This window comes from Coptis chinensis, chromosome 9 (genome assembly GCF_015680905.1).
Source record: "Coptis chinensis isolate HL-2020 chromosome 9, ASM1568090v1, whole genome shotgun sequence".
NCBI lineage: Eukaryota > Viridiplantae > Streptophyta > Magnoliopsida > Ranunculales > Ranunculaceae > Coptis > Coptis chinensis.
Genome location: NC_141464.1, coordinates 82,834,270 through 82,853,747, shown reverse-complemented (window position 1 = coordinate 82,853,747; position 19,478 = coordinate 82,834,270). Strand labels below are relative to the sequence as shown.

The 19,478-nt window shown below is 36.4% G+C and overlaps 3 long non-coding RNA genes across 9 annotated transcripts; 2 read left to right on the top strand and 1 right to left on the bottom strand.

Annotated features, from left to right (window-relative positions):
- Positions 1-1,641: 1,641 nt before the first annotated feature.
- On the bottom strand, positions 1,642-3,221 carry LOC147478793 (uncharacterized). The gene is made up of 4 exons (XR_015209350.1): positions 3,095-3,221; positions 2,827-2,917; positions 2,577-2,720; positions 1,642-2,097 (listed from the first exon to the last, which is right to left on the bottom strand). It is a non-coding gene; the product is annotated as an uncharacterized LOC147478793 (long non-coding RNA).
- Positions 3,222-3,238: 17 nt separating this feature from the next.
- Positions 3,239-7,646, top strand: LOC147478792 (uncharacterized). 7 transcript variants are annotated; one of them, XR_015209346.1, is made up of 6 exons: positions 3,241-3,367; positions 3,450-3,676; positions 5,749-5,839; positions 5,945-6,091; positions 6,575-6,744; positions 7,472-7,641. It is a non-coding gene; the product is annotated as an uncharacterized LOC147478792 (long non-coding RNA). The 7 variants fall into 7 exon arrangements; XR_015209347.1 differs by having other exon boundaries at positions 3,450-3,697; XR_015209348.1 differs by lacking the exon at positions 3,450-3,676 and having other exon boundaries at positions 3,239-3,367.
- A 188-nt stretch (positions 7,647-7,834) lies between these two features.
- Positions 7,835-9,468, top strand: LOC147478791 (uncharacterized). The gene is made up of 2 exons (XR_015207837.1): positions 7,835-8,061; positions 8,872-9,468. It is a non-coding gene; the product is annotated as an uncharacterized LOC147478791 (long non-coding RNA).
- Positions 9,469-19,478: the final 10,010 nt, after the last annotated feature.

Here is a 19,478-nt window from a genome sequence, read left to right as displayed (position 1 = left end):
AGTTATTTATTTGATTTTTTTAAATTCTTGTTGAGAAAAAAGTGAAGTATGTTGCCTACAAGTAAGTTGAAGACTAGTGCTTCAACACGGTATGATGAAATTTAACTTTCTCGTACGTAGGGAAACTTCCTGTTAGAACATGAAATAAATGATGCGTGGTAGATACTTACCTATTGATTCACACTATACCATAATTGTTGACAAGGTTATCGCATGGTAGACGAGTATACTACTTAATTTTATAGATTGGCTTCGTGCAAGGACCACTCAACAAACAAGAATGTTTATTAGTTGTCCTTCAAAAGACAAACTTTGTGAAAACTTTTCTTGATTGGTTGTCTGAACCAACTAGAAAAGTTATTTGAATTCATGCAAACTCCTCATGAGAAGAGAGAAGTGTGTTGCTTAGAAGTCTGGTGCTTCAGCATTTTGGGATTCAACATTCTCGTATTGTGCGTGGGAAAACCTTCTGTTAGAACATAGATAAAAATGAAACCGATGGTATGTAGTTGATACTTACCCATTGATTATGATCAAGTCTTATTCTCATAATACCATAATTTTATTTTATTTTTTTATTTTTTTCGTCAAAACACAATACCATAATTGGCGACAAGGTTAATGCTCAACTGATGAGTATTCCACTGAATTTTGAAGTTTGGCTTCACACAATTACCTTATTAGGTTAGATTTGCAACAAGCATCAAGGTTTATTAGCGAATTGAAGTTTAGTCTTGCTTTGCAATACATACCTTGAGTTTAGTGATTTTGTTCAACTAGCTTAGGGCCTTAGACCATGATAACCATCAAACCAAAATCGTAGACTCAATAGACCATATACACCATATATACACCAGCCACTCAATCTAACTTTGACCGAAATCTTGGCCTTTGAGCAGTGGAAATAAATACCTTGATTGATTTTGGAGCAAGATTATATGGAGAGCATGTAAACTCTCAGCCTAAGCGAGTTTGTGGTTTTAAAATGGAAGTGGTCTGAAGAGCCAAACATGTTCCAGATGTGTATGGACTCGGAATTAGTTTTTGAAGATTCTTGAAAGGCTAAATGGAGCTATTCAACGAAGGGTTTATCTCCTACCCAAAATATAAACCCATGTGATTGGGAGGTGAGGTTTGGCCATCAACTATGGTCATTGTGACCATAGTTTACAATAATCACCTCTTGTTACAAAGAGCCCTCAGTAGTTTATCTCCACAACTACCTACCTAAAAGATCTTGATTAATAGGTACCAATCTTCGGATATCATGACCATCGTCCGTCTAAACAACTTTTTCTTTTTTCCTTAGTTTGACCCTCATGAGGATAAGGATATCAATAGAGCGTTCAATAGCTTGTACTACACCTACGTTCCAGAATCAACCTTGCCATTTTCACTTCAAGTTTTTAAGTTCATGCATCCAGATGCAACCACCTAAATTGTTTGTTAGGAGATTGAGCGTGGTGAAGGAAATTAGATGAAGGAGTGGGAAAGAGCAAATTTCTTTGTTGAAGAATTTAAAAGAAAGAGTGGGAGAGAGCAAATGATTACAATGAACCTCCAAAAGGAACAAAGCCATGTTACATGGACAAACCACACTTTAAAAATTATCAGTGTCAATCTGTAACAAACACATACCACTTCCAGAAACTACAAGTGAACATAATGCTACATTCATAGAAATAATGAAATTAGCAATTCTGCTGAAATATTAGTATTGATGGTGAAAGGCCTCAATGCAAACAGAGAGGTCTCCAGTGCATTTCGTTTTAATATGGAACAAGATAACCTCCCTATACAACTTTACTTCTAGTATATTACAATGATTTCATCAAATGTCGTTGCGCGAAATGACAAATTATAGATTTAGAGATCCACATATTAACAAAAATAAGCAAGCAACTGAACCGAGTTGAAATATGGTTACCTCCTCGTGTTCCAGAATATGAGCAAGAGGTAAGATGACCTGATCAATCAGCAAGTATTGCACAAGTTCAAGCTTTCAGGGATGCAGAAGCGTAAACATCAACTCCAGTATTGGTCCCACTCAGAACGGTGCTCCCTCAGAAATCAAACAAACTATGCAGATGTGACATCCTACAAGCTCACATACGGGTAGGAAAGCATAAAGCGAAGGTGATGTGGGAGACGTGTATAAGAGTGTAGTGTGGCAAGAAGAGTGAAGTGCCCTCACATAACATCAGAGGAAAAAAAAAAAAAAAAAACGCATCATCCATCCTCCATCACATTTGAAATATGAATGAAACGGGATTTTGGAAATTTGGCCAGTAAACCCTATGGTTTTACGATAGACATCAAAGCCATTTTAAAACCTACAAACAGGCTTGTTTAATTCTTAACAATTTCTGTCGCTGTTTGTTTAACCTACTCCCCTTTAATTAGCCAAAGACTGAAAAATCTTTTGACAATTATGTATAACATAACGAATTTTCAAAAGAGTAGTACCATGGGCATGCACATTAGCATGAGCAAATATACCATTTATACAGAAAGACTACCATTTATACCATCTTTGTCTAAGAATAACAAGGACAGCTTGGGTCTCAGGGCTGTACCTGTAGCAGCATTGAAACTTTCACAGACAATACTCTGCCTCTTATATTCCAAGAGTTGACCAATAAGTTTGTTAGGGGAAGAGATTATGGCAACCGTATCATCTTCCACTATAACCCAGACCATTAACAGTGTCAACGAAGCCCCTGCATTTTTGCATTAAAAAGGAAAGCAAAAACAGAACACTATAAAGTAAAAAAGTAAAAACATATGCAATTTAGTGATGGTGGCTCCAGCTTCACATTGGCTTACTAAATATCCGCAATACAGTAGCTTGACGACGTTCATCATACTGAATATCTCCACTCATCTCTTGTGCAATCTTCTTTATGCATCATAAAACCTACATATAAAGATCAATCAGATTATTAATCTAATACTGTAACTAAAATGAGCATGTGTAAGCAACTTGTACAAAATTCTCCCTCTATACTGCATGCATTGAGTACAATGTGTATCCCCTAGCTGTACCATAAAAAGTGTCCCTTCAGAACATAAAGGACTTTGTGTATGTGCTTACTTGCAGACCCATTTGGAGCACAAATCAGTGGGTCATCCATAAGTGGGTCATTTTACAAAAATAACGATATTTTAAACACCATTTCAGTGGCTCATCCATAAGTGGCCATACTGATAATTTTACACAAAGACCGAGATTTTGCACCCTGAAAATCCCTAAACTTTTGTTATAAATAGAAAACATCCCCACACCAAACAACAGAAACGAAAAATAGAAGAAGAGTTACTGGAAGCAAAATCAAGATGGTATTCAAGAATATCTTCACCCAAAAAGGTAAAATACTAGTATTAATCTGTCTAATTTCATTTCAGTTATCAACTCTTTATTTCTTATTTCATTTCCTTACATTGTCAAGGTCAAAGAAATATGAAAAAAGAGATAGAGTTTCCATGTAAAAAGTGTTCTCTCATGTTTGATCACCTTACTGAGTTGGCCGAACATGATAAAATATGTGAAAGTTGAAAGCTAGAAAGGAAAAGGAAGAGGAGGAGAAGAAAAGAAAGAAGAAAAATAAGAAGCTTGGAGAAAAGAAACCACGGGACAAGTATTCGGGGAAACCGAAAAAAGGAGGAAAGAAATAAGGTAAGAAGAAGAAGAAAGAAGGTAAGTGATGAATTAATTTGGAGAGAGTGATTGGACTTTTTATGTTTGATATGTGGATTTGGTTGAGAGATTTATTGGTGGTTATGTGAATTTGTCTAGTTAAATTTGTTGATGGATTATTTGGATGATTTTGTTGATGGATTAATAGGATTAAATTTGTTAAAGGATTAATATGGTTAAATTTTAAATGGATTAATTTAGTTATTTTAAATTGTTTATCCATTTAGTTATTTTGGTTGTTTATCGCATTTATTTAGTTATTTTTGGTTGTTTATTTGTTTAAAATATGTTTTGTGCTTTTTCTTATGAGACATCGTAGCTAGGGATATTAGATTAGGAAGCTAGAGGATTGCTACGGTTGCTGACGAAAAGATCATCAAAGTAGTGTTAGCTGTTAAGTTACTCATAGAAACCAAGTGATATTTATTTAAAAGAGTTCTTAGTTATTGCAAAACTAATTCTTGGGTTCATGGAGTTGTAACTTATGTCAATTGATTTTTTTCTTATAGGCTTTTAGTGTAGAAGAAACCCTTTAGGCACAATGTGTAAGAGCCAAAATTTTTTTTTTTTTAAAAAATAACCATGTATTTATTTGAGAATATAAAGTGTCCAAGTTACATTAGGTTCTTTTTTGATTCAAAAAAAGTCCTAATGAAAGTTCTCATTGGAAGACACATTTTTAAGTGATTACATGGTTAAAAAAAAAGAAAACACTGGAGCTTAAGCCTTAAAGGGCGCCATTTTAAGCACTAAAACTTCACAAGTATTATAAGAAGGTTTTAGGTGCAATGAGGCTTAAGCCTCGAAAGCGGTAGGTTGACCCCAGCAATATACAAATAATTCTTTTAAATTTTTGTTATTGGCTTTCTTTCATAACTTAATGTTAACCGCATAACTTTCATATGATCTTTCATCAAACCGTAGCAATCCTCTAGCTTCCTAATCTAATATCCCTAGCTACACGATGTCTCTATAAGAAGAAGCACAAAACATATTTTAAACAAACAAACAACCCCACAATACACATTTAAACGGGATAAACAACCAAAAATAACCAGGATAAACAACCAAAATAACTAAATGGAGCAATTTAAACCACAGATTAATCTATCAGAAAATTTAACCATATTAATCCTTCAACAAATTTAGGCATATTAATCCATCAACAAAATCATCCAAATAATCCATCAACAAATTTAACTAGACAAATTCACATAACCACCAATAAATCTCTCAACCAAATCCACATATCAAACATAAAAAGTCTGTCACTCTCCAAATTAATTCATCACTTACCTTCTTTCTTCTTCTTCTTATCTTATTTCTTTCCTCCTTTTTTCGGTTTCCCCGAATACTTGTCCCGTGGTTTCTTTTCTCCAAGCTTCTTATTTTTCTTCTTTCTTTTCTTCTCCTCCTCTTCCTTTTCCTTTCTAGCTTTCAACTTTCATCATATTTTATCATGTTCGCCAACTTCAAGTAAGTGATCAAACATGAGAGAACACTTTTTGCATGGAAACTCTATCTCTTTTTTCATATTTCTTTGACCTTGACAATGTAAGGAAATGAAATAAGAAATAAAGAGTTGATAACTGAAATGAAATTAGACAGATTAATACTAGTATTTTACCTTTTTGGGTGAAGATATTCTTGAATACCATCTTGATTTTGCTTGCAGTTACTCTTCTTCTATTTTTCCTTTCTGTTGTAGCAAGCAAGAACCCAATTGGGGGATGTTTTCTATTTATAACAAAAGTTTAGGGATTTTCAGGGTGCAAAATCTCGGTCTTTGTGTAAAATGGTGTTTAAAATATCGTTATTTTTGTAAAATGACCCACTTATGGATGACCCACTGATTTGTGCTCCAAATGGGTCTGCAAGTAAGCACATACACAAAGTCCTTTATGTTCTGAAGGACACTTTTATGGTACAGCTAGGGGATACACATTGTACTCAATGCATGCAGTATAGAGGGAGAATTTTGTACAAGTTGCGTACACATGCTCATTTTAGTTACAGTATTAGATTAATAATCTGATGATCTTTATATGTAGGTTTTGCGATGCATAAAGAAGATTGCACAAGAGATGAGTGGAGATATTCAGTATGATGAACGTCGTCAAGCTAATGTATTGCGGATATTTAGTAAGCCAATGTGAAGCTGGAGCCACCATCACTAAATTGCATATGTTTTTCACTTTTTACTTCATAGTGTTCTGTTTTTGCTTTCCTTTTAATGCAAAAATGCAGGGGCTTCGTTGACACTGTTAATGGTCTGGGTTGCGATAGTGGAAGATGATACGGTTGCCATAATCTCTTCCCCTAACAAACTTATTGGTCAACTCTTGGAATATAAGAGGCGGAGTATTGTCTGTGAAAGTTTCAATGCTGCTACAGGTACAGCCCTGAGACCCAAGCTGTCCTTGTTATTCTTAGACAAAGATGGTATAAATGGTAGTCTTTCTGTATAAATGGTATATTTGCTCATGCTAATGTGCATCCCCATGGTACTACTCTTTTGAAAATTCGTTATGTTATACGTAATTGTCAAAAGATTTTTCAGTCTTTGGCTAATTAAAGGGAAGTAGGTTAAACAAACAGCTTACAGAAATGGTTAAGTGAATTAAACGAGCCTGTTTGTAGGTTTTAAAATGGCTTTGATGTCTATCGTAAAACCATAGGGTTTACTGGCCAAATTTGCAAAATCCCGTTTCATTCATATTTCAAATGTGATGGAGGATGGATGATGCGTTTTTACTTTTTTTTTTCCTCTGATGTTATGTGAGGGCACTTCACTCTTCTTGCCACACTACACACTCTTATACACATATCCCACATCACCTTAGCTTTATGCTTTCCTACCCGTATGTGAGCTTGTAGGATGTCACATCTGCATAGTTTGTTTGATTTCTGAGGGAGCACCGTTCTGAGTAGGACCAATACTGGAGTTGATGTTTACGCTTCTGCATCCCTGAAAGCTTGAACTTGTGCAATACTTGCTGATTGATCAGGTCATCTTACCTCTTGCTCATATTCTGGAACACGAGGAGGTGACCATATTTCAACTCGGTTCAGTTGCTTGCTTATTTTTGTAAATATGTGGATCTCTAAATCTATAATTTGTCATTTCGCGCAACGACATTTGATGAAATCATTGTAATATACTAGAAGTAAAGTTGTATAGGGAGGTTATCTTGTTCCATATTAAAACGAAATGCACTGGAGACCTCTCTGTTTGCATTGAGGCCTTTCACCATCAATACTAATATTTCAGCAGAATTGCTAATTTCATTATTTCTATGAATGTAGCATTATGTTCACTTGTAGTTTCTGGAAGTGGTATGTGTTTGTTACAGATTGGTGTCTATCAATCTTAGAATGTATCATTATTTATCTCTTATCGGTTTGAAGTGTAATTGGAAGTTTGGTTTGTGAGTAAATTTTTTCTGATAAAATGCCCACAATACTCTGCTAGTTGTTGGATTACTTTCACATCGGAAGCCCGTTAAGGAGAACCCTACACCCTTTCCAGTATGTAAAATGTGATCTTTGTCACGCTCGTTACCAGCCTGTCCTGCCTGATGTATTTGTTTGCCTTTTATCGTATTATCTAAATGTTCTTTCACCCTATGATGAATATTTTGCTGAAAGCGTATCATTGCTGCCATACCAATGGATCCTAAATCTGTTGAGCACCGTTTTTAAATTTCAATGTATGACTGTTTCAAGCTGTAGTTTTTTCCGTTCTACTGAACAATTTTTTGTATTGTCATACAGGATTGTAGCGCACAAGCCTGTGGTTTGGCTTCCTCGCTGGTATCGGGAGTTTGTGGAGGACCGTCTGGCTGCTGAAACCACATTTCACAACTATAACCTTGGGTCAGTGCTGACTGTTGAATTCTAGTTCGCTTTCGAGAACCGCTATCAAGACTGGTAGCCATGGTTATGTAAGGAGCAATATGGGTTTAGATCAGTGAGGAGAAGATCGAGGCGGCACATGTATGAATAAATACTTCTCATCGTTAATCGTAACCAAATTATTTTTGTAATCTATAAGGACAGATATGGTTGATTACCACAGCATATATCAATATGTGTATCGCTCAATTGATCTGATTTTGATGTGCTTACATGCAGGGAAGTGTAGGAAATGAGAAAAGAAATGTGATAACCGAGCAAGATGGGGATGTTGAATGTCAAATATGTCAGATTCAACCTGGTTTCATGAACTTGAGAGATGATGCTTCCACACCATTTTAGCTGTTGTTGGTTTCTATTGACGCATCCAGGCTGAGCTCTCAGCCAAAAAGACCGGCTGTCTCCCGAGGCTGTAATTCTAGCATGGTGATTTTGTCGGAACATTACAGGTTTGTCATAACTTCTCACCATCTCCGGACTTGTCATTTGCATATATTAGTGGTTTGGGTATCATAAGTCATGCTTCGACAGTAACCAGCAGTCTATGGTTTACATTCTCTCCCTGTAGTTACGCTACTTGCTATCCCCCTGATACCCAAAAATGACGGTCAGCATATTCACATATCTAGGTACATTCATAGCAACTACAAACGACAACAGCTGGGAAAGTTAGTTTAAATTTCCAACCATTCATCCCATTGTGGTCTTTGTGGAGGTGTATGTTTGTGTGTTTTCAATTCGAGAATTTTACTGGGAATTATATTACTCTAGAAGAGATTTGGCCTTGGATGCAAATAGTTAAGTCGTTGCACTTTTCTTCAAAGTTCACATGTGGTCCCTTGAAACTGCATTCAGTCATATAAGGGTATTCCAAGCTGGTGTGGTCACTTTCTTTGCATTCTTGTTATGGATAATCCCTATTCAGCTATAACAAAAAAATAATGGTTATGCAAGTCTCTAAGGGGACTTCTTGTGGGCCGAGAATCTAATGGTGTTTAATCAACCTCAGAACCGTGCAACACACCTTACATGCGATCAACAAGGTTGTATTACACTGTAGATGAGGTCAAAATGCAAAAGGCAAAAATTAATGATAATCATTCTTCTCTTATTATAGTGTCAGTAGGGAGGTTATAAAAGGAAAAGAATACTCAAGGAGGAGCATTGTGTTTTTCTTCCATTCTTGCAATTACTCCCAAGTTTATTCTAGCGCTACTGGTGGAATTAATATTCTTGGGGTTTTTTTTTGGTCTGCCCAGATGTCAAGCTGGTATGCAGCTACTTAAGGTTGATCCATCAACTGGTGATTTCATGTTGAAACAACTTTGGCGCTGCAATTATTATCCCTGCTGACAAATGTTATTTCCCTCTGTTTCCCTGTTGTGTGCTCTCTTGGTCCTAGGAAACTTTAGCTTCAGAATATGATTAATTGAGTTTTATTAAATAGAGTTGTAACTACTAAGGTAGGAGTTCTATAATAATTATTTGTTGCTCAGTGGAAAATTGATTATCTGTGATTATTACCATGATTCTTCTTGTTTGTGTATGATATGCTAAGATCCGGCGCATGAAGACGCTAGGGAATGCGGATCAATGAGGAGCACAAAGTCGTGTCACATGTTAACAGCCTTGAATCTATTTAGCTGAAGCTCTTGAAGTAGATGGGAAGGGATAAAAAGTGTTAGATTTATCTGTCCATGCATTAGGATGAGTAGACTGAATTGACAAAACATTGCAGTGAGTGATATTGACGAATGATGTGAATGTGATTGTGTATGAGAATAGCTTATGAGGGGTGTTATCGAGCAAAAGAAACTTGCAATCTAAATTTATTTTTTTACATACTGTTTGGCTAAGTTTTTTTCTTATGGACTGAGGCTGTTAAATTTCGCTAGAATTTTATTCTGTGGAACAAGATCATGAGTTTGGCGTAGTTCAGAAGTTCAGTACTTAATGTTACTTTTCTGCCGATTCAGACCATGTCCTACGGTTTTACTCAATTGTGAACTGCTCTGCTAAGTGCTCATTTAGTAATTTGAGTTCCTTCATAAGTACAAGTACTGATTTCATTTATACTGAGTTAATTAACACCGTAACTAAAGTATTATTTTAAATCTTGTGCCTGTAGTCAATTCATTTTTTTTTTTTGCTGAATTGCTGAAGTTATCTGATACCAAGTTACCAACACATAGTTGCCATGGGGTTTTTTTATTTATTAATCGGCTCCAAGGTACTCGTTTGGCCTTTCTTTAGATGAGTGTGGAGTATTGGTTTCAGTTTTTATATTTGCTTATTAGTGGTAGTTTCAACTTTAAAGTCAGATGGAGTATAAAATGCTGACCGCATAGGATGGAATCTGGAGCTTAGCACAATTAAGTGGGATGCAACTAACTGTTAATGTGGCTGTATAGCTGATAGCTGCTACTCTATTTTATTCCCAGTGCTTTTGTATGCTCGTGTTTTGGTGTACCTTGACCTACTTTACCCATGTGCTGTGTTAGTATTAGTAGTTAGTACCAAGTCTTTATTTTGTTTTTGAAAATCTGGTGTGTAATTTGAGGCTTGCTTTTCGCTCTGTGCCTAAGGACTCGTACCTTACAAAATACACGTGGAACCACTCTAGATGACAGCCTTGTGTAGTGAAATGGCAGGAATGCATGATATCTATATCAGTTTTTGACAATGTTTAACACAATTTATTAACTGTGTTAATATGTTGGCTGCTAGCATTATGTTGCCTGTGGTTGGGGAGTGGACTTGGGTAGTTCAAATGTACCTAGTCCCAAAAATCAACTGATTCCCTTTGTGGGAAATTTTACAACAGTCAGGGTAAAGGTATTTGGCAACCATATAAGAGGTTGACCCCTCTAGGCCCTAGCATATTCAACATCAGTTGTTTCCACCACTACATTTCAATCCATAAAATCTTACGGCACCACCCACAGAATAAAGAAAATAAATAGAGCCACTGAACAAAACTTTGGGTGTTGAAGAATTCGTCATGTAATATACCTCATGTATTGAACACAATTTTACTGGAATACACCAAAAAAGTGATGGAAAATGTCAGAAACTATAGATTTTTTATTGTTGTGATTTCAATAAACAAGTAGCAAACAAATTTCTGGACTATAAATACAACCACATTCTAACTGTATATATATATATGGCCATAAGACCTCCAGGGTCTATGCTCTATCATTATCTCGAGTCATAACAAACACCCAAAGAGATCTTAGCTCTCCATATCTTATGCATCCACCCTGTATTGTGCTTTGTTTGATTTCAAATTTGAAAAAGAACTTAGAACCTTGAAGTTGTATATATGCACTAGCAGGAGTCCATATCATATCAAAGAAGCATCTTTACCATGTTTGACTGTATCCAATTGTCAAAGAAGTGTTACAGGGGTGGGGTAAAAAATACTAGTAGTTTATTCTGCGCGCCCGAAGAATTTCAAATATACTTATGGATATATATATGTTAGTGTATCCAATTTTGGAAGAAGTGTTACAGGGGTCTCTGGGTAAAAAATACTAGTAGTTTATTCGGCGCGCCCTAAGAATTTCAAATATACTTATGGATATATACGTTAGTGTATTTAACAAGAGGGTTATCGTTTACCAAATATTGAATCTCTAGGCCTGTCAAAGGACTGTCTTCCATTGCCTTTATATGGATATCATCGGCGCAAGATGAAGTCTTTGGACCTAATTAGTTATCATGAATGCGGTGGGAATCAGGCTATTGACCCTGAAGGATGTTCCCTTCTCGCAGGATACTTATAGTGTTTATAGAGTATCAAGATTACATCAACCATGAGACTGTGACAAGGGAAAAGGATCATCTTCTCATCCCTTTGAGGAGGTATGCGGAAAAGTTCAACCAAGTACTCAAGAAGACCTACGTCAATAATTTCAAACATACTTTTATGGACATGTAATTAGTGTATATATGAGGAGGAATATTGTCAGAGCAAGATGAAGAATCTCTTGACCCTGTTAAAGGACTGACTTACATTGCCTTTAGATGGATATTGTTGGAGCAAGAATGTCCTCTGACCCATTTAGTCATTTTGAATAAGGAGGCGATCGTACTATTATCTTTGTGCGAGACCTGAAGGATGTGTCCTACTCGCATGTTATTTCTAGTATTTGTAAAGTATCTAGATTATATCAGCCGTGAAACTGTGAGAATGGAGAAGGATCAGCCAGGTTCTCCTTCTGAGAGGTAAAGTGCAGTCAGGTCCGCAAGACAATTATGTCTAGAGAGTTTCAATCAGGAGTCATTTTGTGGATCTGGTTTAGACATTTATGATATGGAAAGCTCTCATGGAAGCCTGGCAGATGGTAGTTTGAGGGACCACCAATCTTTGCGAAAAGAACTAGTCGTACACTACCTTAAAATGAATAGAAAGCTAGCTAGAGTGTGCGATGCGAGTCTTAGTATTGAAACTACCTAGAGTTTGGAGCAAAAGGAGTGATAAGTGAGTTCATGGTTTTGGAACTTTAGCGAAGGACTTGTCTCCTCCCCAAAAGATACACCCATATTCCTGGAAGTTGGGAGTTGGCGACTAACTATGGTCACTGTTACACCATACTCTGCAGTAATCACCTCTCGCCACAAAGAGCCCTCCTCAATAGTATATCTCCACAGCCGCTAACCTAATAGAGCTTAATTCATAGGTACCAATCTTCGGCTATCGTGACCAACCAACCTCTTGCAGTCGATGCTCAGTTTTTGCAGTCGATAGAGTGGATGGTGTCCAGTCTGTGGGAAGTGAGTCTAAGTCTAGCTACCGCGCTTTGGACATGATGGACGATCTTTCTTATACGAAGTGGTTTTAGTTAGACGCTTTCTGCATTTCGAATGTTGCTGGAAGATTTTTCTTGACCAGAACTTTCCTGGGTTGTCTGAAATGTAGAATGTAGCACTTACGACATAAAGAAGAAGCTGCAAAAGACGGCAAAATGTACTATTGTTGGAAAATGAAGGTATGACATGTTGCGTTTTAACTCTAGAGCAAATAAGCTAATTCTTTCTTCAAAGTGCGATGGGGTACTTTCAATTTTTCAAAGTTAAAACCACAATAAGGAATGCTTCAGAAGCTCAAATGTGCTACGGCAGCTAGGTGCGAAATAGCTGTTGATATAAAGGTTTATTGGTTACTGAGGTTGTTAATCTAGTGTCTTTAGTGTAGTTTTTCATCTTTATTACTATGAACTTGAACAAACAAGAACAAACAGTTTTCAGCATGATGAAGCGTAATGGGGGATGTTGGGATCGCTAATGTGCTTTCGTGAAGGGGTATAGATCACTAACAAGTAGTTCGAGATTAGTGAGTTTAGCCAGCAAACTCGAAACCAGATGATCAATCAAGCGAAAATTTTCTTTATCCAGACTCGAAACCATGTCCGTTCAAAGGTCGACCACTTCCAACTCGAAATCATGAATGGAAATTCAAATGAATTGACACTAAAGTAGTTTGATACTAGTGAATTCAGTCAATAAAACTCGGAACCATGTCCGTTCAAAGGATACCATATTGTTGGAAATACAGAACTGCGATGTGAGGATATGGTGTCCTTCGACACACAACTTTTACAACAATATTTACCTGAGGCAGCAACCTAAAAGCTTTTTTACTATCACATTGTTATCTTCTCTTCATGATATGCGTTGGCAGAATTAGGTGACAAGCCGGTTTTGAACTACAACCTTCAGGTTTTGGTGTTCACTCTAACAAGTTAAATATCTCTTAACTACCAAGCATATGTGCTTCAAGAGTAAGGGTGGAATTTGAGCTAATCAAGGCTCAAGCTCGGCTTGTTTATTATTGCGAGCTTTGAAAACAGCTCAAGCTTGGCTCATATAATATATGAACGAGCCCAAGCCAAGCTTTTAGCGAGCCGAGCCCGAGTAGCTTGGTTATTTTACACTATGGTGATACTAATTGAGCTTATCTAGCTGTGCTTCATCAAGTTCGTTTGTTACACAAGCTATAATATAGGCTCAAGCTTGGCACATTTATTAAATGAACGAGCTCAGGCTGCTCGGCTCAAATTCCACCCCTATTCAAGAGGAAGAAAGAAAATTACATCTAATAGCAAAATAGGGGATGGAATCATGGAAGTTTAGTCTTGTATAAATGGCAATGTAACTGTAATATATCTTGCTTTCAAACACAAAAAACGTTCATAAGAAACAGTACATAAACGTCAAACTGAATAGGCCACTCAATTTTTACTTCTTACATTGAATCCAAGTTGATTCCAAGTTTCCAGATGTATCTATCCAATCTTGACGAGAATGTTTGCTCCCAAAACAATGGTAATTGCCCGACGATAACGAGTAGAACACGTTATCTTTTCCATGGAACCTTGGGAAATAGATCGTATTCTCTTTTCCTTTCAATCCTGCAGGTACCAAAATAGATGCAATATGACTAAGAAACAACACCTTGTCACCCAAACTCGTTACACCAACCCAACGCATCTTTGATTGATCCAACTTGTAGACTCTAACGTGCTGACCTACAAAACCTACAGAGACTGATAGGATTTCACCATTGTACTCCACTAGGAACTGCCACTCGGAACTCTGAAGGACTGAATATAACATTGATGGTGACCATGAAATAATTGCTGGTACTGGGAGAACCCTCCATTCATATACATCTTCCTCCTTTGAATGAAAGCAGCCCAACTTTCCATCTTTGCCTAAACAGTAGAAAACGCCGTCCCAGAAAACTGGGTTGCAGTTAGCAGTTAAGAACTCGATAGGCACTTCATTGACAATGCAATATTCCCACCAATCATCTTCGCCTGTATGATAGACTGAAACGTTGACATATTTTCCATTAGATCTTGTGTGTCCAAATACTATACAATCAGGGGAAGTTGGCGGAGCCGAGAAGGAGATCCCCTGAAAGCAATACCACAAACCTGGAATATCGGGAAGTTTTATAGTATCCAGAGTTATCGGATTGACAAAGGAAATAGAAGTTTTTCCATGTGACATTAACAGCCAGCCATATCTTGCATCGCGGATAACTGCACCTGCTAGTTCTGGTATGTTCATGGTGTAGGTATCACCGTATATAGGATGATAGAATATGCATTCAGCGCTCTTGTTCTTTGGCAAGGACATCAACCATGGTATGTGTTGACACCTAGATTCACACTGTGTAAGAGGCGGGTTTGATCGCATTGGTGGCGTGATGGATATCCAGGATTTGCAAGTAAAGGCGAAAACGAATGCAATCACCAAGAAACAGAGATGATATGACCAACTCTAAAAGCTCCAGTGGAAGGTCATTCCAACTCTCTTTTATAATTTCAGTTTTGTAGTTCCCCACCTTCGGGACTTCTTTCTTGACCTACAAAATATGCTGTCCGGGATTAGAACAATATCTTCTACGTTTATCAGGCCATATAATCCTACTCAGAAAACATAGTGTGTAGTTTAATGAAAAATAGACCATTATACATTGGTTCTTTACATTTTAGGTAGACCCCTTATAGGCTTATATTATATCAGTATGCAATAAGTTAATGTCCCAAAGACACAGCATATATTTATTGTACTTTCCTTGCTAGAAAATGGGGACTATCCCATGAATTTCAAGTCTATGATTGTGGCCATCTCCTAATCAAGCCTTAATTCATTCTACAAATCAAAGGAGAAAAGGTAAATAAATAGCCTTTAATTTTTTGTCAAGCCGTGAATTCCAAGTTTGTAATTCTGGGCGTCTCATGCCTAAATTTCAAACTACAAATCAAAGGAAAAGTATACATGACAAAGAACAACACCACAGAAGACAGATATAATAGTGTGTAAAAGAAAATATAAAACTAACTTATATTTGAAAGCAAAGAAAGATAAAGTGATAGACTGATAGACAAATTACCTGTGGTTCGCAATTTGGCACCACCCAAAACGGTCCTTCCCAATAACTGAATTTTTCTTCCACATGGTAAGGTAATTGTTATAGTTCCATCATCCATGTCAAATTTGAACAACCTTGTACAACCTCTAAAAGTGAAATATATGCAGTTTCCTTTCACTCCTAATTCAGTTGAAGAAAGTGATGTACAACTCTCACCTAACAAGAAGACCCGGTCACCTAAGCTCTCCACCTTCACCCAATCCATTTTAGACAAATCTAATTTGAAAACTTCTAGTGTCAGAATAATTTTGGCTGATACTCCGAGGTGAAACCTAGATACTTTAAAGATCTCTCCACATGACTCAACCATGAAAGATGAACTGCATGCAACGTATGGCAAAGAAAACTTCGGATCTTTCACATCATGTAGCTTTAGGGAAAGAAATGTATCGTGAACATCTACTGCAGCCATACCTTCAAAAAAGAATAGGTATATCTTTCCTTTGCAACTTACAACATGTTTAGGAGCTGGTTTGAATTTACCGTTTTTAAATACTAAAATATGTTCCATCCATTTTTTATCACCAATCCGACAAAAGATACACGAGTTTGTGTTAGTGCTAGCGAGAATTACAACACAATTGGGATCACTTGGCGGATGTGTTAAAAGACCCATATTGATACCATGCATTAAGGGTGGTAGAAGAATTTTTTCTAATGAGATGGGATTGAAAAGATAACATTCATTTGATGAGTAATAACTATTCAAAATTAGCCAACCATAACATGACGCAATACTTCTCATTCGACGCATCTCAGGTATGCTTCTAATGTGGTAACATCCATCGGATATAGTGCAGAAAGTCTGATCACGATAATGCTTTCCGTGAGTGAAGACTAAGGAAGGAGTGTATGTAGGAGGAACTGCTCTCGGTGACCTCTCTGTAGCCATGTCCATGCATGCACCTTTCTAAATTTAAAAAGCTAGCCTGTTTATGAACAAAATAGGGTATTAGCTTAAACTAAAATATCTAAATCGCAATTACAATTATGAGGTGTCAAATCTCACAATACTTAATTTTCAAGGTGCAAGTTCTTGAACGGTTGCTGCTTAACAATATGCAAATTTACCTAGACTTCATAACTGAATTATAAATTGGGACTATTAAGGGAATTAGAAATCTAGGAAAAAATAAGACTTGACTATTCTATGAATTAATGATGATAACGAAACAGGTCGACTTGGTTAATAGATGCAGAAAATTAGTCTAGAGGACTTAGTTATAAATATTTAGTAGTACTAAGACTCCTCTTAAATTTGTTTAGAATTTAATACCCCAATTTGACCAGAATGTGGAACTAACCACCTGTTATCCAACTTTACCAGGAATAGACGAAAATATCCTCACTTGGAAACAAACATAACCGACTATCTACCGAGTAATATAGTGGGATACAAAATAAAAAATTAAATTTCACACAAAAAATTCACTTATAACTACCTGCCTTCACATTTAAAAATGCATATAATGAAAAGAGGGCATCTAGGGTGCATCAGAGTGTATGAGTGCGCAGGAATGAGAGCCCTTGGACAATACTTCTTTGCTGCAATACACCAGTACTTGCTAAAAATATTATGCCTCCAATATTTTGTGGAGGCATTTGACACTAGTCGTTAAGTCTAAACTCCAAACCACTAGACATTAAACCCAAAATCTTTATAAACTAGACCCTAAGCCTAAACCCTAAACCTTAAGACACTAAACCCTAACCCCTATAAACTAGACCATAAGCCTAAAGCCTAAACCTTAAGACACTAAACCTTAATCCCTATATTCTAAATTTATAAACAATAAACTCTAAACCAACCCGTTTCATTTAATAGTAGTTAATCAAACCCACAAAATAAATAATCAAATGCATTTTGTATCTCAGATTTTAAAATCGTGGTGTGTATGCATTTTAAAATATATAGGTTTATAACGTGGTGCATATGCATTTTAAAATATATAAGTTTATAATGTGGTGCATCCTGCATTTTAAAATATATAAGTTTATAACATGGTGCATCTGCATTTTAAAATGTATAAGTTTATAACGTCCCACATAGGATGAAAAGCAGTAGTAGTGTCAAATTTAACTTTTGGAGCAATACATTACTTTTTGCTAAATTCTATTCAAACCCAAAATCTCTTTTTTTTGTTCTAGTAGTTATCTTATCTAAAAGTAGTTATCTTATTCAATCTTTATTCTGGTAGTTATCTTATCTACAAGTAGTTAAAAAAGAGAATCATTTATATTAAAAAATAACAGGTGGCACCTAGTCTCGAGTCAAAAGCTTAGATTCTAAAGATTTTCTATAAAAAAAACACTTATGTGAATAAAAACAATGTAGGGGTATTAAAACCCAAAAAAATTATGGATAGGGCTTTTAGAGTTGTTTTTTTAAATGAGACTCTCTAGCCTAATTTCTTGTTAATACAATGTGCATGGCTGGTTCACTATTTGCCTCATAAGGTGTCGATTACGAGGGCTTACTATCATAAAAAGTTAAACTTCTTCAAAACTTCTCAACATAATGCTCTTGTGAAAGCGTATAGCCATCACCGGTTCGATGATTTTGATTCCAAGAATCACATCGCCTTCTCCCAAATCCTTCATTTCAAATTGGGAGGATAAAAACATCTTGGTGTTTCTCACAACATCAAGGCTAGGACTCATGATTAACATGTCATCCACATATAGACAGGATAATCACATATGAATTCACATCAAAGATTTGAAGTAAATACATTTATCAAGATCATTTATGTGATATCCATTAGACATCATGACTTTGTCAAACTTTTCATGCCATTGTTTTGGCTTGTTTCAAACCCATATAAAGACTTAACTAACTTGCATACCTTATGCTCATTCCCGTTACTATCGTACCCTCAGCTGCATCATATATATTTCTTCATCAAGATCACCATTCAAAATGCAGTTTTACATCCATTTGATGAATAAATAAATTATGAATAGCAGCTAGAGCCATTAGAACTCTTATAGAAGAAATCCTAGTTACAGGAGCATAAGTATCAAAATAGTCAATGCCTTTTTGGGAGAATCCCTTGACTACAAGTCTAGCCTTGTATTTCTCAATGGAACCATCTAGTTTCAATTTCTTTTTGAAGATCCACTTGTAACGATATAGGTTCGGCCTCCGAGAGGTAGATCAACTATCTCCCATGTGTGATTAGCTATAATCGAATCTAGCTCGAGTGTATAGCATCCTTCCGAAAGGTGCATCTCGAGAACCCGATTGCCTCATTATCGATCCACGGGATCATCATCAAGAAGAAATGTGTAAAAGTCATCACCAAAATTGGTGGATTTTCTGTCTCTTTTACTCTTCCGAATTTCTTGTTGAAATTTCGAGGATCGTTGATTGTTGTTCACTAGGAGCTACCAACCTCTCAATGCCAATTTTCAAAGGAAACAAATTCTCAAAGAAATCAGCATTTTACTCTCTATAATAGTGTTAGCATCGACAAGGTTATTATCAGATTTTACTACTAAAAATCTATATGCAAAGACTATTATGAGCATAACCAATGAACATACAATCAACAGTTCTAGGTCCCAATTTTTCTTTTTAGGTTAGTTCACAAGAACCTTAGCAAGACATACCCCACATTTTTAAGTATCGAGGGGTAGGTACATGACCTTTCCATAACTCATATGGTGTCTTATTCCCTGTTTTCTTGTTGGGTATCCTATTCTCGTATATGGCAAGCAGATAGGATTGCTTCCCCACAAGTTCGGGAAGCTCGAACTTACAAGCATAGCATTCATCATCTCTTTTAGTGTTACTGTTTTTTCCGTTCGGCTACTCCATTAGACTTCGAGGAGAGTATGGTGGAGTAGTCTCATGAATAATGCCACTCTTGTCACAAAAGTCCGGAAGGGGTTAGACTCATATTCTCCACCCCTATC